The sequence below is a fragment of the Littorina saxatilis genome, linkage group LG6 (genome assembly GCF_037325665.1).
Source record: "Littorina saxatilis isolate snail1 linkage group LG6, US_GU_Lsax_2.0, whole genome shotgun sequence".
Classification (NCBI taxonomy): Eukaryota; Metazoa; Mollusca; class Gastropoda; order Littorinimorpha; family Littorinidae; genus Littorina; species Littorina saxatilis.
In genome coordinates this window covers 36228075-36250810 of record NC_090250.1, presented here as the reverse complement: position 1 = coordinate 36250810, position 22736 = coordinate 36228075, and the positions used below count along the sequence as shown (strand labels likewise).

The following is a 22736-nucleotide window of genomic DNA, read 5'->3' as shown; positions in this document are numbered from 1 at the left end:
TTTGGCAGAATGACCGAGGTCTTGTACGTGCAACTGTTGATAATACGGAGTTTCGGCATAGATAACGTCTCTGAGTCTGCACATAAAGTTGAGCCGTGTCCATCCGTGCTCGGGTTTGAACCCGTGACCTGCGGATAATAATTTCAGCTCTCTACCAACTGAGATATCCCTATTTGGAACTAGTTATCATTAAACAGGAGTCTTATATAGTTCTGATTCTAATAATACTTTTTTAACCCCCCCCCACCCCCCACCCCCCCTCAAAAAACGAAGAAAAAAGAGAAAAAAAAGTTAGTTTTTAGGATGTCAGTATGACTCCAGTGTCCCAAAAACTAACCTTTCTTGCAGTTATATTCTTGATCTTGAAACTTGAGCAGTCTACCTGGTGTCGCTTTTCTCCCGAACTTTCTCATTCTAATCGTCATAGAAAGTCACACTATGTTGAGTGGCCCTGCTTCGCGAAGAATACGCACTCATCTCATCCACGTCGCGAGCGCTTAACCCACTACCGTCCAGGGAGTAATCAGGCCTTAGGTCTGCAGCGGAACTCTTCGCTCTCTTCATTCTGTTCGGGTTTAGCTTTTTGCTGATGACAGCGATGAACACGGCGATGATAACGGAGCTGCCGATAATGACGACGACGATGATGGCGACTTCTGCGTCCTCGGATAACTTGTGACCTTGGGATTTTGTTTGGTTGGACGCTGAGGCACCAGAAGTGGTGGAGGTAATCACTGGTGCCGATGTCGGTGTCGGTGTCTTTTTGGGAGGCGCTGCGGGGGATGTCACAGCGTTCGCTCTGGAAGCTGCCGGTGAAGTTTTAGTGCCGTTCTTTGTCGACGCTGGTGTCGTCGCATTTCCAATATTTGCCGTCGTGCCAGCAGCTGAGTGCTTCGTGGGTACGCTGGAAGAAGGTTGTGCATGATTTGTTGCGGCTGAAGCAGAAACAAGAGAGCTTCTAGCTGTCTTCTGTTCAACTGAGGTAGAAGGGCGCGGTGGAGGGGAGGTTGCTAAAGTTGATGGAGAAGACTTTGTAGGCGATGGAGTTGTTTTTGATGCTGTTGCCGGGGCTGACGCCGATGTGTCTGTGAAAGGAAACAGCTAGGCTCAGCTTGACCTTTTCTTTTTTATCAACAGGTTAATTATTCTGAGACACACAGCGACATGATCGTCCTAAAATTAGATTCATGTTCAACTCACTTTAAAGTTGGGTGTGGGTAAATTTTCACAAAAATCCGTTCATCAGATTTTTATTTTCGCTCCACGCACGTACACACACACACACACACACACACACACACACACACACACACACACACACATACACAAACACACACGCACGCACGCACACACACACACACACACCACCACCACACACACCACACACACACACACATACACACATACACACACACACACACACACACACACACACACACACACACACACACACACACACTGGCTGACAACCTTCAACAAATTTCCCCACTGTGTTTTATAAAATAATCATATTATGAAAGCACTTACATTCTTATCTTAGTTGTTATGTATTCATTGTTAGTAAACATCGGCATTATTCATGTTTTACTTTAAACGCAATCATTGTTATTTATAGATCACAGGCACCTGATGTAAGTAGGTCACACACGTGTAAATGTTGTGCCCAGTCCTTGTTTTTGTTTCTGTTATTATTTTAGTTAGCAGGTCTAGTTGAGCACGTATTAAGTATCATGTACCCACTACTAGTCATTGTGCATTTTAGTTAATGGACTGATGATGTCATTTGTATGGAGTCGACGCACGTGCGAGGATATGTATGTGTGGGAGGGGGGGGGCGCGGGAGATGGAAGCTTGCTGTATGTTATGTAATGTATATATTGTGTGTGATACGTGGAAATGTGATACTATTTATTTGCATGTATGATACAGGTACAAATGTGATAATTGTAGGCTTATACTAGTGATTACTGTGTGTGATACATGAAATGTGATATGAATGCTGTTTTTATATGTTATACTCTTACTTTCTCCCAAGCGCAAGACAAATTCTTCTTTGAAAATTGAAGCCAATAAAATTTGAGTTGAGTTGAGTTGAGTAATTCAAATACACTCTCACGATGACTCCATGTTCCCGCTTACCTTGACCAGCTACTCCAGAATTCCCTGACGCCATCACAGTGACAACCAGGAATGAAAGCAGGACCCAACCACACTGTCTTCTTGTAGAAGGCATTCTCTTCAACATCATCAAGACTTGTTGCTATAATTGCCGTGAATATAGAGGTACTGCTGACCTGTCCGAAACCTACAGATGTGATCCCAAGCGGTACTCTTTCGGCCCTGCAGAGACAAAAATAATATGGATTCAATAGAGAATATACTGTGTGATATATTTTTTTTTTTTTGGGGGGACAAGGATATTATATTGGCCTGTTCAACATCATTCATGAAATGAAAGATTGCTTAGATCAATTTCTTAACTATTGGTTTAATTTGTAAAATAGTATCCCCTTATTGTTCTGTGAAATAGAAATTATCTTGTTATCATGAGTCGTTTTAATGATTACTAAAGCATTCCTAATTAAGTGTGTACAATATCCCCACTGTGTGGCCACACGGGTTTTGTTCCACATATCAACGATAGATGATCATTTCATGTAACCGTCTTGATACCTTCAGAATACAAAGAGAAAACGAGAATATACACAAGGACAAATAATATTCAAGACTATTTCAAAGTTTCAGCAGACATTTCACCACCTGAACAACTGTATTACTTTTACCTGTGTGAGGTTCGAAGTCATAACCTTGGTCTCATTCCAATGCAAATCAAACACCAATTGGCACGGTTCTCGCTCTGTTAGTGTACTAGTACACATCCAATGGACTCCAGATTTTCGACTGTGTTCACACCAACAAGCGATCTGGTTTGGGAGCCGCAGAGATAAGCAATAAGGTCCATGAAGTTAAAGTATTCCGACTGTCTCTAATGCACCTTGCTCCTCTAACTGTTGTCTTTGTGTTCTGAGAAATCTATTCAGTTTGGTTATCATGTGACAGCTACCCCTCCTTTTTAGACCCTCCCAAAAACCATGACAAAGTCAAGTTTTAAAAGGGATGGAGACTAATAATGGAGACACATTTACTTACATTATTGATGCAAAATCTAGACAACTAAGGGGTGATTTTGAAATGCGGGGGGAGGGGGACTTAAAAGGAGGGTTCCGCTGTGGCTAATTTCGAGGATAGGAAGCAAAAGAAGGTCATTATCAGCTCATGGTATGTGTTTCAGATACTTCATATCTCTCTCTATCTTCGCAACTTGAGTTTTGTAGTACAGTTGCACGGTATAAAACAATTGCTTGTGACATCCAATGAGGGCATATTTGTCAGATAATACGAATGCTATCTGTTACAGTCAGAATAGTTTGTTGGCAAAGCCTGGGAAAATAGGGTATGCGCACACACACACAGATTGAATCCGATTTTGGTTATCTTCCATACGATATTTTCACCCTCCCCCACCCACCCTCCACCCCGGCCTATAAATCGCAACAACAAAAATGAATGAAAAGAAAGTGGGAGTATACTGGGAAATAGGAGAATCAAGGAAAAAATTCAGTAAAAAGCAAAACAGGCATGTTCTCAATACACAACATATTCCATTTAGGATTTTTGTCTGCAAGGTGCGTTTATGTGTGTGTGTGTGTGTGTGTGTGTGTGTGTGTGTGTGTGTGTGTGTGTGTGTGTGTGTGTGTGTGTGTGTACGTACCAGTGTAAGGCATTAGGAATATTGAATAGACACAAATTAAATTTACAAGATAACGAGAAAAAAATATCTGACCTTGCTTGATCCCTGATAACAGAAGTAGCTCGCTGATCACTTGACGTGTAAAGCCAGTATAGCGCGGTAGCGCAAAGCGCTTCAAAGGAAAGCGCGCTTTTCTCGAATTTGTTTTTAACCTTCTGAGCTTGTTTTTTTTCTTTTTTAAATGGATCAGAAAATAATAAAAAATAAAGTAAGCACATTTTTGGATCGGTTACTTATATTTTAGTGTTTTGAGATTTTTATGGACCAAACTTATTCATTTATTTTTACGCTTCCAAGCTGAAATGCAATCCGATGCTTCGTCGCAGATTGCTGGACCAAAATTTAAATCAATTTGATAGAGAAACTAAGGGGGGACAGAGCTACCTCAACTTTCAGAAAAAGCCGGATATGACGTCATCAAAGACAATCATAAAACAAAATGAAACTGTTTTGTGGATAACATTTGCAGGAACTCATGTGTAAAGTTTCATAAAGATCGGTCCAGTAGGTTTTTTTCTGAATCATTCCACACACACACAACACACACACACACACACACACACACACATACACATACACACACACACACACACACACACATACACACACACATACACACACACACACACACACACAATAACACACACACACACACATATCAACACACACACATACACACACACACACACAACACACACACACACACACACACACACACACACACACACGCACACTACTACCCTCTTCTCGATTCCCCGTCTATGTTAAATCATTCGGTCAAAATGTAACTAAATGTAAAAATAATCAGTCTTGACCCATTACACAATTGGAAACATCTATTCGCTATAGATAAAACCACCGTGTATCTATCTGTGACTCAACTTTAACACACCATACATCGCCCTTCACTGAAGCACGCGAAAAAGTAATGGTGATCAGTTCAATACAATGTTTCAGTTTACTGCTGGTCTTCACCGCGAGCATCAACACAGCTACGACAACGGCGCCACAAAAGCGTTCTGATGACGTCAGTCCACAAGCTATGATGACGCTCATCCAACAGCAGGCCGTCACCATTCAGAGATTGGAAGTCAAACTGACCAGCGCTAAGACTCAACTGACCAGCGTTGCGACTGAACTTAACTCTTTTAAGACCAGCGTTGCGACTGAACTTAACTCTTTTAAGACCAGCATTGCTGCTGAACTTAACTCTTTTAAGACCAGCGTTGCGACTGAACTTAACTCTTTTAAGACCAGCGTTGCGACTGAACTTAACTCTTTTAAGACCAGCGTTGCGACTGAACTTAACTCTTTTGAGACCAGCGTTGCGGCTGAACTTAACTCTTTTAAGACCAGCGTTGCGGCTGAACTTAACTCTTTTAAGACCAGCGTTGCTACTGAACTTAACTCTTTTAAGACCAGCGTTGCGACTGAACTTAACTCTTTTAAGACCAGCGTTGCGGCTGAACTTAACTCTTTTAAGACCAGCGTTGCGACTGAACTTAACTCTTTTAAGACCAGCGTTGCGACTGAACTTAACTCTTTTAAGACCAGCGTTGCGACTGAACTTAACTTTTTTAAGACCAGCGTTGCGGCTGAACTTAACTCTTTTAAGACCAGCGTTGTTACTGAACTTAACTCTTTTAAGACCAGCGTTGTGACTGAACTTAACTCTTTTAAGACCAGCGTTGCGACTGAACGTAACTCTTTTAGGACCAGCGTTGCGGCTGAGCTTAACTCTTTTAAGACCAGCGTTGCGACTGAACTTAACTCTTTTAACACCAGCGTTGCGACTGAACTTAACTATTTTAGGACCAACGTTGCGGCTGAACTAAACTCTGTAAAGACCAACGTCGAATCCAGGGCGTCGCAACAATCCAACAGCATCACTGACCTTAACACAAAACTTAGTGAAGTCAACAGCAGCTTGTCTGTGGGACTAAACAACTTCAACGCTCGCCTTGACACTGCAGGTTGGTAATTTTTGTTAAAAAAGGATCCCATTTCAACAACGCATTCAGCTTCAGCCATACAAAACAAACAAGTCTGTTCTGTGCAGACAGCAGTCAGGATGTTCACTTTTGGTGTGTGTCCGTGTGGAGGGATGGTCTAATCCCATGTAAATCTGGGCAGGCCTATAGTGGTGAGCCAAATCGATGTCACAGGAATGACTGTGCATAATTATAATTGTGCAGCCAAGCTTACTCTTTACCGATGTGTACACTACTTAAAATAAATTGTGTATACTGGGTGCTACTTTCCCCTTTGTGTTTTAAACGCCTTGTCAGAAACCGTCTGTTGAGGGGATGCTGACGGGCTTAGGTCCATTTCCGTATCCATGTTTTATTATACTTGTGTCCTTGGAATTCTATGTATACTAAGGGGAGGCTATGCAGCAGCTAGCTCCGTCTGTGTCATGGATTGTTTCCCTTGTCGTCTTCGAGAGTAAAGATGTGAGGACCAGAAACTTCGAGTCTGTGCTTTATAATTTTGTTTGTCAGTCAAAGTTAGAACCGTCGTTTTTTCTGGGGTTTTTTCTCTCTCTGTTTCAGTATCAAAAAACAAGAAAGGTAGGTAGTTTAGGTCGCTCCACGAGAAAAATTCCTGTCGATGTTCGCCTTTAAAGTCCAACATCCGAAGGAATTTTTCTCGTGGAGCGACCTAAACTTGAACCTGTCGCTAATTCTTGCATGTCTGTTTACTTCGTGTTGCACGCAAAAATTGAGCGACTTCCTTGCCGCGTGAATTGACGAAGCTGTTTTATTCTCGTGACTGAAAACACTGCAGTGCGTGCAGTTGTATTCTGTGGGTTCGACAGATCGGTCCAGTAGTTTGGTCTCAATCGCTCTACACACACGCACACACACACTGACACACACACACACATACATGTGCACACACTGGCACACACACACACACTCACACACACACACACTAGCACACACACACAGACGCACACACACACACCCGCTCGGCTTTTTGTCCCCTCTGCCTCACTGATTTGGTTTTGTGTTTATTTCGTCATTATTAAATAGTGAACATTGCTTCAATGCCGAAGCAAAAAACATCATTATTGGTTGTAGTTTGCTACCAATTTAAAATCCGAATATCGTATTACATAGTAATTTTGACAGCAGTTCAAATGTGTACATTAACCAGTTCCATTCAGCAGACTTTCAGGTCTTTGTAACTGATTTCTGGCCAGGAATTCATCACGCTTTCTATGACTTCTATTGTTCATTCGTTTCCTGTGACATCAGCATGTGTGTGTGTGTGTGTGTGTGTGTGCCTTTGGTTAAATCGGTTTTTGTTGTTGTTGATGAGTACGTAACAAAATGTAGTCAGTATAATTATATACGTTTGCACCATACCTCATCTCCCGTGAAATATCAACAGAGTTCGAAGTTTCAGTTTGTGAATCTGTATAGTAAGATTTGTTTTCAAATACGTTTTGTCTTTCTTTCCCTTGTCCTGGTTTGTGTACAGATCATCGTCATTTTTTAATCTCGGAAGATCTAACTAGTGTTCTGAGCATCGCCTAAGTAGACATCAACAAGCATGTACATACTTGAATGATCTTGCTGTTGTCTATCTTTTGCGATATCGTGTCCATTTCCACATCGCAACATTATTGAATATTTGTACCAGTTTCAAGTTGTCTGATTCAAACTAGATGTTGAATGACACAGAAATAAAACGATTTCTTCGTGAACTTCAATTTTGTTTGAGTAATATATCAGGTGTACGATACATCTACACAGTTGTGTGTGTGTGTGTGTGTGTGTGTATGTGTGTGTGTGTGTGTGTATGTGTGAGTGTGTGTGTGTGTGTGTGTGTGTGTGTGTGCGTGTGTGTGTGTGTGTGTGTGTGTGTGTGTGTGTTCTTGAACATAACTACACCCATGTGTTTATGAGTTACATAATTATATATATGCGTTGTCAGTCTGCATGTTTCCTTTCACAAAATAAGACACAAGACCCCCCGCGGGTTAGGGGGAGTCCCATATTGGTTGGGACGAGAAAGAATTTACCCGATGCTACCCAGCATGTCGTGAGAGGCGACTAAAGGTTCTGTTTCTCCTTTTACCCTTGTTAAGTGTTTCTTGTATAGAATATAGTCAATGTTTGTAAAGATTTTAGTCAAGCAGTATGTAAGAAATGTTAAGTCCTTTGTACTGGAAACTTGCATTCTCCCAGCTGGGTCATATGTTGTGCTGCGTTGCAGGCCCCTGGAGCACTTTTTTGATTAGTGCTTTTGTGAACAAGAAACAATTAACAAGTGGCTCTATCCCATCTTCCCCCTTTCCTCGTCGCGATATAACCTTGAATGGTTGAAAACGACGTTAAACACCAAATAAAGAAAGAAAGAATAAGACACAACATCAAAAATGAATACAGATTTGATCTGCAAGGAGGAAATATCAGACACCCAAACCTAAAGCAGCTCATGACAAACTTTTGGTACACACTTTGCAAAATAATACTCTAATTTCTAACCAGCTGCATTACACGCTGCCAACAGAGATAGAACAAGTCGCGTAAGGCGAAATTACAACATTTAGTCAATCTGTCGAACCCACAGAATACAAGAAACTAAGTCCATCTCACGATGAACACGAGCCGAAATCATATGCACTCGACTTATGAAATAGAAAGAAATCAAATACGACGAAGAGAAGAAAAAGTTTGAAAGTACCATTGAACTTCCATGTCCAAGTTGTCAAACACACACACACACACACACACACACACACACACACACACACACACACACACACACACACACACACACACACACACACACAACTGTGTAGATGTATCGTACACCTGATATATTACTCAAACAAAATTGAAGTTCACGAAGAAATCGTTTTATTTCTGTGTCATTCAACATCTCTCTCTCTCTCTCTCTCTCTCTCTCTCTCTCTCTCTCTCTCTCTCTCTCTCTCTCTCTCTCTCTCTCTCTCTCTCTCTCTCTCTCTCTCTCTCTCTCTCTCTCTCTCTCTCTCTCTCTCTCTCTCTCTCTCTTTCTTTTGCTCTTTCACCAATTAGGAACACCACTGAAAAAAACCGCTGACATTATGGAGGAACCTGTGCCTCAAATTTACACGGTAGAATATACTGAAGACTTCCAAAGAAGATAGTGGATATGTTCACCTAACTTACCTGCTAACACAACACATTTAAAATGAGTTTATATGAATTTGCAGAGATGTCTTTATATCAATTCATTTAACAATGATATTACAAAATTCGTTCAAGCTTATGTGCACAATGCACCAACTTTCGTCATCATGAAGCAAAAGACCCATAAATTCAGACATGAACAACATCATACAAAGTTACAAAAGTATTGTAATTCAAGAAAACCAGTAGCATTTCAAACAATATTTACAGCATGTATATATATATTTTTTAAGCGACTCATACAAATAACTGTAGATTTGACTCAAGCTGAGTCAATACAATGATACAGTAAATATCACACATAGCATACAGAAGACGACAGAAGAAGAACAAGTCGCGTAAAGCGAAAATACAATATTTAGTCAAGTAGCTGTCGAACTCACAGAATGAAACTGAACGCAACGCCATTTTTCAGCAAGACCGTATACTCGTGGCGGGGTAGCTAAGAAGGATAGCACACTTTTCTGTACCTCTCTTTGTTTTAACTTTCTGAGCGTGTTTTTAATCCAAACATATCATATCTATATGTTTTTGGAATCAGGAACCGACAAGGAATAAGATGAAGGTGTTTTTAAATTGATTTGGACAATTTAATTTTGATAATAATTTTTATATATTTAGTTTTCAGAGCTTGTTTTTAATCCGAATATAACATATTTATATGTTTTTGGAATCAGCAAATGATGGAGAATAAGATAAACGTAAATTTAGATCGTTTTATAAATTTTTATTTTTTTTTACAATTTTCAGATTTTTAATGACCAAAGTCATTAATTAATTTTTAAGCCACCAAGCTGAAATGCAATACCGAAGTCCGGGCTTTGTCGAAGATTACTTGACCAAAATTTCAACCAATTTGGTTGAAAAATGAGGGCGTGACAGTGCCGCCTCAACTTTCACGAAAAGCCGGATATGACGTCATCAAAGACATTTATCAAAAAAATGAAAAAAACGTTCGGGGATTTCATACCCAGGAACTCTCATGTCAAATTTCATAAATATCGGTCCAGTAGTTTAGTCTGAATCGCTCTACACACACACACACACACACACACAGACACACAGACACACAGACACACGCACATACACCACGACCCTCGTTTCGATTCCCCCTCGATGTTAAAATATTTAGTCAAAACTTGACTAAATATAAAAATGGGCAAACCCTAACATACTGTACATAAGGATTAATTCTGATGTATTTTTGAAGTGTTTACAGTTTGTTTGTTTAATATCATAGGCAGTGTTGAAATGTTTGTAATGTAACTGTTTTGTCCGAGTGATATTTTTCTTCGCGTTGCTTAGAACATTGCATCGGATTGACTGTTTTTGTTTTTCTTCTTTTTATATTTAGTCAAGTTTTGATTTCTTCCTCATAGGGATGCAATTACCAATCCTTCAAAGTAAATTGTAAAAAGGCATCCAAACAAACATACAATCAGTTAATAATAAAAGATGTTTGACAATCCATAAACTTGTTTTATTTCATCACTAAAATAAACATCAACATCTCTCTCTCTCTCTCTCTCTCTCTCTCTCTCTCTCTCTCTCTCTCTCTCTCTCTCTCTCTCTCTCTCTCTCTCTCTCTCTCTCTCTCTCTCTCTCTCTACAGTAAATATCACACATAGCATACAGAAGACGACAGAAGAAGAAAAATGGGCAAACCCTAACATATTCAAAATTACCCTGACCTGGAATGAGTGACAGGCTCCTGTAACTGATTTAACGCTGATAGATATATACATTCTCAACCAATGTGACAATGACAAAAACGTGCGTTTTCATCTTGTTCCTGTTATATATTCCGTTTGATCTTTGTTTTAACTATAGATAAGGCATCAAGATATGCCACACAACAGAAACAACAATCATTATAATGTTTCATGTTTGCCAAAAACATTCTGACGTTACTTTCCAAAGGAAGGATCAGATCTCCCAGATGGACTAAATCTACTCTACGTCACTCTCCTCCCACTCGCAGTCCGACTGCAGACCACTGTCATCGTGGTCGTGCTCAGCGGTCTCCTCCGCGGGTATTTCATTTGGAAAATCGCATTGATCTACCGCATAGGTCCAGATGTCTTGAACAAATCGGAATGATTTTGCTGGCAAAACACGCCGACCACGCTGCTGTCTGTGATGCTCAGCACTCATTCTGTTGCTGATTGAGGTAGCTTCGCGATCGACGTGTTCATTCCAATCCAAGACAGCAAGACCCATGCGTAGTTCATAGTGCAACTGGCCTTGGAAGTGAACTAGCTTTGGAAGGTACACAAGGCAAACATTATTGAAACTTTCGACATAGTACGTGTCCCTCGGAAAAGCAAAATCTTCGGCGTTTTTATTGAGGTACGCAGCCTGCAAATACAAGTCAGCGAACTCGCCGTCAAGTCAGCAGAGCTACGCGCTGCCCTGCACCAACGCCCACCGGCTGCCTCTCGTCAACAGCAACCGTCCGCGAAGCCACGTTGATGGGTTTGCAACCGCCACGGGCACCTACAGAGCAGGTGCCCTACCAAGCGTCATGGGAGTCAACAACCGTTGTCATGGAGAGAGCCCAGTGAGCTACGTGTGGACCAGCAGGCAACATCCATCAAGCAACCCCCACGCGAGCAGAACAGTCAGACAGAGGAGGTTGTGACTGCACAGGAACAGCTGACGTCGAAGCACGAGGCCTCCATTGACAGATTAGAGACCCGACTGAAGAAGGAACTGGAGGCCAAACAACAGTTACAGGATGAACGTTTCCAGAAGGACTTAGAAATACGCCAACTTAGAGAGCGGTTAGTTTTCAAGTGTGAAGAGGTGTCAATTGAGCGGAAAGCAGCAGGACACATTCGCAAAGACTTGGAAGCGTTGTTGCAACATGCAGCAGCTCACAGACAAAGAGCATCGGCTTGCGACAGCCCCAGCCCCCGTAGAGCTTTACGACGCTGACCCGATAACATTGTGAGACTGTTCGTGCTCCGCTAAGAGACTGTGTGTACACTATGATTATTGATTGCCTGTTGTATTGTGTCTTGCATGAATGGGTTGGGTGTCATCCGTTACCGTTTCTGATTTTATTTGTTGTTTCACTTGGGTGAACTTGTATTTGTCTTTTGTGTTTGATTAATAGATGTCATTTTCAGCTAATCCCGAGGCGTTATACCTGCGAGGACGCAGTTGGTATAGAGCTGGGGGGGATGTAGCCGTGTGGCAATTTCACGTACTGTTGTCCCTCTCTTTTACTCCCTGTCTATTATCTTCCCCTGACCCAAGTTGTGTCTCCCGCTAGGATTATTGTGTGTTGTAGCTAATTTTAGGTGGATTGGATTGGATTGGATTGGATAAGATTTACAGTCCAGTGAGGTTACCCTCATGGAAATTCGGGCTGCTTTCTCCCCGGGGAAAGCGAGCTGCCATACATACGGCGCTACCCATATTTTTTGTTTCCTGCATGCGTGTATTCATGTTTCCTGAGACTTAATGCCGTGTGAGATGGAATTTTTTTACTTTATTCCAAGTCCCACGGGTATTTGATGGACATTTTTATCTATGCCTATACAATTTTGCCAGGAAAGACCCTTTTGTCAATCGTGGGATCTTTAACGTGCACACCCCAATGTAGTGTACACGAAGGGACCTCGGTTTTTCGTCTCATCCGAAAGACTAGCACTTGAACCCACCACCTAGGTTAGGAAAGGGGGGAGAAAATTGCGGCCTGACCCAGGCCTGAACACGCAACCTCTCGCTTCCGAGCGCAAGTGCGTTACCACTCGGCCACCCAGTCCCATTTTCAAGTGTGTAGGGAGGCTGGTTTCTTATTGGTTGATTGTTTGAACGGGTGCGCACGTGAGCCTCAGAATGATAGCGTGGGCTAGGACAGTACCCGGTGTGATTTCTAAGTGAGAGGACGTGTTTCAGTGTGCGTATCGGCTTGGATTTGTGCTGTTTAACTTTTGATTGAACGATTACTGTGTTAATGTAAGGAGTGTAGCTGAGCCATTATAACGTTTATTTTGGCGAAGGAGTGATTCGAGGATTGTCTATAGAGACTGTGTGTGTGTGTGAGAAACGTTTTAGAGCTGGGTTTATATCAGCGAGGTGACTTTCGACCGGGATCGTAATTCGAGTTCCGACGAGTTGTGTGCGGCTGTATCTTGAGGAAGGAACTACACTGCTTTCTGATGTGCTTTCTAGTGTACGTTTAACTTAATTAAAAGCCACGTTATCGCAACCTCTGTCTTGGCGTCTCATTTATGCTTCCTGGCCTATTTCCCCCTTCCACTCCACCCTATCACACATATTTACAGCTTTTTACATTTTTTCAAGTTTTGACTAAATGTTTTAACGTAGAGGGGGGAATCGAGACGAGGGTGTGGTGTATGTGTGTGTGCGTGTCTGGCTGTGCGTGTGTGTAGAGCGATTCAGACTAAACTACTGGACCAATCTTTATGAAATTTTACATGAGAGTTCCTGTGAATGATATCCCCGGACGTTGTTTTCATTTTTTCGATAAATGTCTTTCATGACGTCATATCCGGCTTTTTGTAAAAGTTGAGGCGGCACTGTCACACCCTCATTTTTTAATCAAATTGATTGAAATTTTGGCCAAGCAATTTTCGTCTGGCATTATGGGGTTAGTGCCAGGACTGGTTGGTCCGGTGTCAGAATAATGTGACTGGGTGAGACATGAAGCCTGTGCTGCGACTTCTGTCTTGTGTGTGGCGCACGTTAAAATGTCAAAGCAGCACCGCCCTGATATGGCCCTTCGTGGTCGGCTGGGCGTTGAGCAAACAAACAAACAAACTTGTGTATTGTTGCTGTTATTAAGATTATTATATTTAAGATTGTAAGGCGCTTAGAACATATTTAGGATTTGCGCCCTATAAATACCCTTATTATTATTATCATTATTATTAATTACGAACAGTCACCGTCACAGGGAAACGCACCCCCCCCCCCCCCCCCCCAAAACAAAAACCAAAAACCACACACATTATGATAACTTTGCACATACATGAACACATTGCTACTGTTCTCTTTCTCGCACTTTCGCCCGTCTAGCCTCCCAAAGTCGGCAAAAAGCCCCGCACAAGTCCACGACAACAATAAGGGAGAAAACCACAACCAAACACGCAATTCCGAATGAACCAATCGTCTGCGCGCTTTTTCGGCTGTCCGTGGCGCTTTCGTACTTCCGTCGGCTCTGTGACGTCGTCTTCTTATCAATGGTGAGCGAGTCGACGATCTGTGCGACTATTGCGTCGTGATCTGTGTCGTTGATAGAGAGACTGTTTCTGTGAACACACCTCGAGCACGGACACCGCTTTTTGTTGGATGTGACGGCTGAAAATGAGGGAAACACGTTGTATAAAGTGACACAAGGGAAAGACTGAATAAAGAGAGAAAAGTGGTGACATAATCAGAGTGAGAGAGAGAGAGAGAGAGAGAGAGAGAGAGAGAGAGAGAGAGAGAGAGAGAGTGTGTCAGACAGACCGACTGACCGACCGACTTACAGACAGACAGACAGACAGACAGACAGACAGACAGACAGACAGAGGAAGCATGAACAGAAGAAAACACAAACAGAGGGACATAAAGAGCACGATCACAGAGCAGACACAGAGACAGAGACAGAGACAGAGAGAGTCAGAGAAAGAGAGAGACAGACATAGAGAGAGGCACAGAGAGACAGTCAGATAGACAGACACACAGATTGACAGACACACAGACATGACATAGCCAAAGTGTGGCGCACACTCTCACACTTCGTTCTGTCACGCCTTTACAATTTGAGCTCGCGCGCGCGCGTGTGTATGTGTGTGTGTGTGTGTTCTGAACACTTTTTGATAGTGGTGAATATATACCTTGCTGCTCAGTCGCAGATCCAGTGACTTCCATAGTTTCTGACGTTGTTCCTTCTACCGCTGTTGTTTGTCCTGTTTCGGGTAGCTCTGCTGTATTGGTCACTGTTGTCGTTCTTTCTGTTGTTGCTGGTGTTGTCTCTGCCTCCGTGTTGTCTGCTGTATTGGTCACTGTTGTCGTTCTTTCTGTTGTTGCTGGTGTTGTCTCTGCCTCCGTGTTGTCTGCTGTACTGCTTACCTGTTCTGCAGTTGTTTCCAATGGTAATGATGATGTAGCTTCCGTCATTGCACTATTCCCTGCGTTGCTCTCTGGTGTTGTGTTTTCTCGTGGTGATGATGGCGCTTCCGTCATTGTACTGGCTGTAGCACTGTCCACGTGCGTTGTTGCTTCTGATGATGTTATTACCTCCGCCATAGCGCTATTTGTTGCGGTACTAACTGGTGTTGTGTTTTCACCCGGTGGTGCTTCTGTCATTGTAATGCTTGCTGCACCATTGACCAAAGTTGTAAAATCAGCTGAATCAGTTTCTGTTATGTTTTCTTGTTGCGGTGTGACGGTTATGTCGTTCTCCGTTGTCATCGTCGATGCTAAGTCTGCTGTTACTGTTTCAGCAGAGGAACTGACTGTTGCAGTGTTTCCCAGTGTTACTGCGTTCGACGATGTAGTTGCGCTGTTCGTGCGGTAAAGAACGGCGTTGACAGAATCAGACGAGTTGTCGTAGGTAGCATCTGAAAGAATATATGTGAAATTAAAGTATTCATATGGTTTAACCAATGTTTGAATTCTGTTTTACATGTTCATGAAATTTACATTGTCATAAAGAGAAAACTGCAACAAGCCTACGGCTTACGGTGGTGCCTTCAGAACAAACATACAATCAGAAATAACAGCATGACAGAAAGTCAGTAGTATTCATGCGGTGGGTGTTCTCGCGGGGCTGGGCCGCTATTGCGCGGGTCCGCTATTGCGCGGGGCCGCTATTGCGCGAATCTAACCCTAACCCTAACCCTAACCCTAAAGATTCGCGCAATAGCGGCCCCGCGCAATAGCGGCCCGCGCAATAGCGGGCCGACCCCGTTCTCGCAACGTTGTCTGACTAAAGGAGCTATGCAAATTCTGAGGATTATATTGCAGCTGAAAATCTCCCTTGAATTTACAACGCCAAAGTTCAAGACAACTTGTACCCTTAAATAAAGATTCCCTCCATTTTCATACCTTCTTTGCATGCCCCTAATGGCTTTGCCGTGAAGGCGTAAAGATTAAACTTTCATACTTTTTTTGGTCAGATTTTTGTCAGTTTTAAAAGGGCGGTTCCACTGTAACTAGAATACAACGTACAACTCTTGTAGTAAACACAGAGAGTCATCTACAACAGTTGACCAACTTACATTGAAAGCATGTGCGAGCGTGGAAGTGAGAGTTATCCGTATCAAACAGCGTGCTTTCTTCATACGCCAAGTAACAGTTGGATTGCGAGGCGTCATTGACGTAGCTGAAGGCTAGGCACTCCTGGTCGTTGTACAACTGAGTGTCGCAATAACTGTCACAATCGTCGACTGTTGTGAATGATTGTACCCAGTCAGACGCCATTATTTTGTTAATTCGTTGTTCATTCGTGCAAGAACCTAAAACAAAATATTTTTAAAAAATAAATTGTACACACATTGTTTGAATTAAATAAACCAAATAAAACAAATGTTTAGCATATGACTTACGTGTTATGAAGGCGAATTCAATGAAAAGCTTGACACGATTTTATCCTCGATATTTAAATAAACTGACGTCCCTCAGTGTCAGGTTCAGAAGTAACGTGATGAACGCATCCCACAAAAGATCTCAAAAGATCTCAATAAAAACATAAGATATCCCCCCTCCCCCCCCCCCCCCCCCCATTGTCTTCCAAGTAACACATGTCTAAAACTAGTACATGTATTCTGTATTCCTTTCATGAAAAAATACAGTCATACCATTTATACAGTCTTCGAAAATCTTGTTTGTCCGTACGAATTCTTTTTTTTTTAAATGGCAATTTTATATAGGTGCAACGTCCTACTATAAACAGGAATGTTTGACACGACCTCATGTACATGATACCCACACGTGTGAGTATCTAGTTTAGTTAAGTACTGGGTGGCCTCTCTCGCATATGTAGGATTGTGAACTGTTACAAGCCTGTGAACACTTACTTGTACTGGGAGTTTGACACATGAAGGCTGACTCGTCTGTACGACAGTTTGCAGAGTCCCATTGCAACTTCACATCGTCAACTGCAGTCCCAATAACACAGTTCATCGTCGCTGAAGGAGTGGTGTCCTCTTCTGGCCAGCTTGCGTCACTTCCGTCGACCCACGTCACACCATTTGTTGAGTTTCCTCTGACGCCCAGCCAAACCCTAGTAGTGTGATCAATAAATAATGAGACAGATCTATGCGATTTTGGTTTTCAGTGGGGGAGAAAATATAGAATGCTACTTTAAATGACAATTATCCTCTTTGTTTGTTTGTTTGTTTGTTTGTATGTTCAGTTGTAGACTGCAAGCAAAAGTTAACAAACCAGCAAGCAAAATATTCCCGAACATCTTTCTAAAAACTCATTCAAGTAAAACAAAAAGCGAAACATTCGTCGGGGATCAAAACACGTCCATATAACACCACATGCAACACGCAAAGGCGTTATTCCCTGCACGTGCACACTATGAATGATGATTCAGCATACGAAAGGTTTCTCACCATAATCCAGCGCTTTTTTTACCCCAAAAATATCTTGCTAAAGCCGCCTTGTCATCAAGAGTTGCCCGTAGTATTGCAGGGCAGCTGATTATACTGAACAGGACGTCATACCTAACAGGACATTTCTTGTGTTTATGTGTGTCCAATACCGGGCACGGTTCGTCCTGTTTCTCATGCCTCCCAACACTTTTCACATAACGGTTTCAAATCTCAATGTCAATAATTCTGGGTTCTATGCAATACAGTGACTTAAAGCCGAACATCCGTCTCCAGGGTACAAAGTCTTGTTCTAGTAGCCTAAAAGGCCAGAAAGTTAGATTTAGCGTTGTCAGCAATACCGGATGTAGTCCTGACACAAATAAACCAGAAACAGAGCTACATCTGTCACGCTCGCATACCAGCCGATATTGGCTTTAAGCCTAAGACACGACTGGCTCCTCGTGATGACAACAAGCGCTATGCTATGCTAACTTGGTTTTTCTGTTCCCAGAACTAGTGTCTATTTGGGACATGACGTGGTTATATGCTAGGATCACACAACAAGCGGTAACAACCGTCAGGTTTTACGCACGTGGAAGGCGTGACCATGGAAGACAGAAACTGTCTGACTTCGACCGAGGTCCACTTGTCCTTTGGCATAACCATCGTGGATTGGGCAGATAGAGCGCTGCACGCGGCTTTTGCTACTGACCGCGCCACCGTGTTCGGAAAGAACGTCAGCTGTTGCATATGACGTTCGGACGTTGGCGTCACGACTGCGGCAGAAGAGCTGCCACCACCGCCTGATGCACCTCCGGCTGCAATAATGTAACAACATTGCTAATTATATGAAGTATGAATTAAAGGCACAGTAAGCCTTCCGTAAACCATCACAGATACTGTCAGGCTTTTACACACAGTACTAACACCCTTTCATTTAATTAAACACTCACCGCTTGAGAACATCCTAGGTGCCCTCCGTAAAGAGCGAGCAATTTTCAAGGAATTCATATTTGCGTGGTTTATTTTACCCCTGAGCCATCGTGAACCCTTGTGATCCAGTTTCCTTTTTTCACAATGTAGTCGTCAGCTTGTAATTTGAATGAGACTCTCTGTAAGCTTATCTACAATAGCACGTTATTACGTACCTCTGAATCTATACGAAACAAACGGTTGTGATTCGATTCACAAGAACTCTCGCGATGGCTTTTGACTGTTCAGAGGAACTGGCGATGGGAATAAACCGTCGTCTGCTACGAGGACCACGACCTTGCGAGACCCTGCTTCCGGGCTTTTCTGTTTTCAAACTTTCAAAACTTCGAATTGTACTGATCTTGTCTTGATGAAAAAAGAATTATTTTATGATTTAAGAATGTTTGTGTAACAAGCTGTCAATTTATTATTTAGATTTTAAAAGTTAGGTCCAGCGCCAAAACGCACCACGGTCCGATTTTGAGAGGAGACAATCCGCAAAATTAAAGGCACAGTAAGCCTCCCGTAAACCATCACAGAGCTCCCCGAGCGTCTACATACAGTACAAGCATACTTCCATTTGAACGCTCACCGAACGGGAACATCCTGGCTGCTTTCTGTCGAGCGTGAGAAATTTTCAAAGAATTTATTTTCGTGGACTTGGTGCTTAACAAAAATGGCGCCTCGTTTTGGTGCTGGACGGCTGTTGTGAATATTCAACTTACCGGAAATCACGCCCGGACAGTAAGCCTCCCGTAAACCATCACAGATACTGTCAGGCTTTTACACACAGTACAAACACCCTTCCATTTGAACGCTCACCAAACGGGAACATCCTAGGTGCCCTACGTAAAGAGCGAACAATTTTTAAAGAATTAATTTTGCAGATTGTCAAAAATGAGTTACTTTCCTTGGACCGTGGTGCGTTTTTGCGCTAGACCTAACTTTTAAAATCTAAATAATAAATTGACAGCTTGTTACACAAACATTCTTTAATCATAAAAGAATTCTTTTTTCATCAAGACAAGATCAGTACAATTCGAAGTTTTGAAAGTTTGAAAAAAGACTGAAAAGCCCGGAAGCAGGATCACGCAAGGGTCGTAGCAGACGACGGTTTATGCATTTCGCCGTTCCTCTCTGCAGTCAAAAGCCATCGCTAGAGTTCTTGTGAACCACAGCCGTTTGTTTCGTGCATAAAAACGTGCTATTGTAGATAAGCTCACATCGAGTCGCATTCAAATGACTAACTGGCGACTACATTGTGAAAAAGGGAAACTGGATCACACGGTGGCTCAGGGGTAAGATAAACCACGCAAAAATAAATTCTTTGAAAATTGTTCGCTCTTTACGGAGGGCACCTAGGATGTTCTCAATCGGTGAGTGTTTAAATGAAAGGGTGTTTGTACTGTGTGTAAAAGCCTGACCGTATCTGTGATGGTTTACGGAAGGCTTACTGTGCCTTTAATTTTGTGAAAATTGCTCGCTCTTTACGTAGGGCACCTAGGATGTTCCCGTTCGGTGAGCGTTCAAATGGAATGGTGTTTGTACTGTGTGTAAAAGCCTGACAGTATCTATGATGGTTTACGGGAGGCGTACTGTGCCTTTAAGTTAAACTGAGATTCGTCGAGCAGCAAAAACGTTTTGTTTCAAAGATGAAGAAGACGAAGAGCTAAAAGAAGTAGAAACAAAAACAACGACTACAGACACTGTATTTACCATGATCGATTTCATTTGAATTATCAAAATGTATCAAATGTGTCTGTCTTATTGTGACTGCATGTTTCCATGTGCCTGCGTCTGTCTGTTTGGCTGTCTGTCTGTAAGTACAGCATGAGCCTATCTGCTTTTGATCCACAACACATGTCTCTCAGTGTCTCAACTGATCGACTGTCTATAGGACCTTCCAGAGGCATGTAGCTCGTTCGTACCTCCGCCTGCAGTGCAATTAGGGTTGTATCCATCGACAAACTGTGACGGGTCGGTGAAACTTTGATTGAGGCCAGCTGCAACAGAACGGAGAGAAACAGACATTGTGAGTTATTTCTTTCCCCCGAAAGCGGCGTATTGTGGCCTAAATCAAATCAAATCAAATCAAATCAAATGGCAGGTCATACACGTCAAGACGTGGGAGTTTCAGCCCATGAACGAAGCAGAAGATGGGATATTTCTAATGAGCTGAATGTTAGAAATGATAACACACGTGTCAAGCAACGGGATATCAACATGAGCCGGTGTAACACGAGAAAATTACTCCCACGAGATTTTTACTCCGGAGTAAAAATTTCGTACGAAAATGTTAGTCCCTTTACGAAAAAAGTACGGTACTCCCCCATTACACGAGAAAATTACTCCCCACGACAGGTGAGTTCCGAGTAAACGTTTCGTACAAAAATGTTACTCCCCTGACGAATAAATAACGAATAATTTACTTCACCCTAACACGAGCAATTTAACTTCCCATCCCAGGTGTATGAAATTTTTACTCCCCTGTCCCCTGTTAGTCTTGGTGGTGGAAGGAGGGTAGCGCGACATTCGTTTGCGCGAGATCACAATCATATTGGCATTATCCCTTCGCCCGCATCCCATTTTCGCGTACGAGATTTTTACTGGAAGTAAAAACAAGTCGCGTAAGGCGAAATAACAACATTTAGTCAAGCTGTCGAACTCACAAAATGAAACTGAACGCATTGCATTTTTTCCGCAAGACCGTACACTCATAGCATCGTCTGTCCACCGCTCGTGGCATAGGCAGTGAAATTAACAATCCAGAAAAGCGCAGTAGCGGTTGCGCTGAGGAGGATAGCACGCTTTTCTATATCTCTATTCTTTTTAACTCTCTGAACGTGTTTTTAATCCAAACATATCATATCTATATGTTTTTGGAATCAGGAACAGACAAGGAATAAGATGAAATTGTTTTTAAATCGATTTCGGAAATTTTATTTTAATCATAATTTTTATATTTTTAATTTTCAGAGCTTGTTTTTAATCCGAATATAACGTATTTATATGCTTTTGGAATCAGAAAATGATGAAGAATACGATGATAAACGTAATTTTGGATCGTTTTATAAAATAATAATTTTAATTACAATTTTCAGATTTTTAATGACCAAAGTCATATATAATTTTTAAGCCTCCAAACTGAAATGCAATACCAAAGTCCGGCCTTCGTCGAAGATTGCTTGGCCTAAATTTCAATCAATTTTATTGAAAAATGAGAGTGTGACAGTGCCGCCTCAACTTTTACAAAATGCAGGATATGACGTCATCAAAGACATTTATCAAAAAAATGAGGAAAAAAACGTCTGGGGATATGTTTTTTGAATCAGAAAATGATGAAGAATACGATAAATGTAATTTTGGATCATTTTATAAAAAAATAATTTTAATTACAATTTTCAGATTTTTAATGACCAAAGTCATTAATCAATTCTTAAGCCTCCAAGCTGAAATGCAATACCAAAGTCCGGCCTTCGTCGAAGATTGCTTGGCCAAAATTTCAATCATTTTTTATTGAAAAATGAGGGTGTGACAGTGCCGCCTCAACATTTACAAAATGCCGGATATGACGTCATCAAAGACGTTTATCCGAAAAATGAAAAAAAACATTCGGGGATATTAATATACCCAGGAATTCTCATGTAAAATTTCAAAAAGATCGGTCCAGTAGTTTACTCTGAATCGCTCTACACACACGCACGCACAGACACACACACACACACACACACACACACACACACACACACACACACACACACACACACACACACACACACACACACCACGACCCTCGTCTCGATTTCCCCCTTTATGTTAAAACATTAGTCAAAACTTGACTAAATGTAAAAACGGGGAGTCAAAATTTCGTGGAGGGAGTAATTTTTGTGTGTATTGGGGAGTTCTTTTCTCGTACGAAAGGTGTGCTCGGAGTAAGAATTTCGTACGAAATATTTACTCCGGAGTAAATTTTTCGTGGAGTAAAAATGTCGTGTTACACCGGTATGAGCTGGACATGTCATATCATTTGCCAACAGTCAGCATATTAGAAGTAATGGTTTTAACACATGTACCCGCTTATTTAGATCTAAAATTCGAAACGAGCCTGCGACTTAGAACCAGAACAGGAACTTCATATTGGTGAACGATTGTGTTAGAGGTGATAATGCTAAACTACACCAGACCAATAGCCTCTTTTTGGATGAGCAA

The 22736-nt window shown here is 41.9% G+C and overlaps 2 long non-coding RNA genes across 2 annotated transcripts; both read right to left on the bottom strand.

Annotated features, from left to right (window-relative positions):
• Window positions 1-331: 331 nt before the first annotated feature.
• Window positions 332-2996, bottom strand: LOC138968179 (uncharacterized). Its single transcript, XR_011456098.1, has 3 exons — window positions 2784-2996; window positions 2140-2340; window positions 332-1085 (listed from the first exon to the last, which is right to left on the bottom strand). It is a non-coding gene; the product is annotated as an uncharacterized lncRNA (long non-coding RNA).
• A 13261-nt stretch (window positions 2997-16257) lies between these two features.
• Window positions 16258-18369, bottom strand: LOC138968178 (uncharacterized). The gene is made up of 3 exons (XR_011456097.1): window positions 18148-18369; window positions 17034-17239; window positions 16258-16472 (listed from the first exon to the last, which is right to left on the bottom strand). It is a non-coding gene; the product is annotated as an uncharacterized lncRNA (long non-coding RNA).
• Between the last annotated feature and the right edge of the window lie 4367 nt (window positions 18370-22736).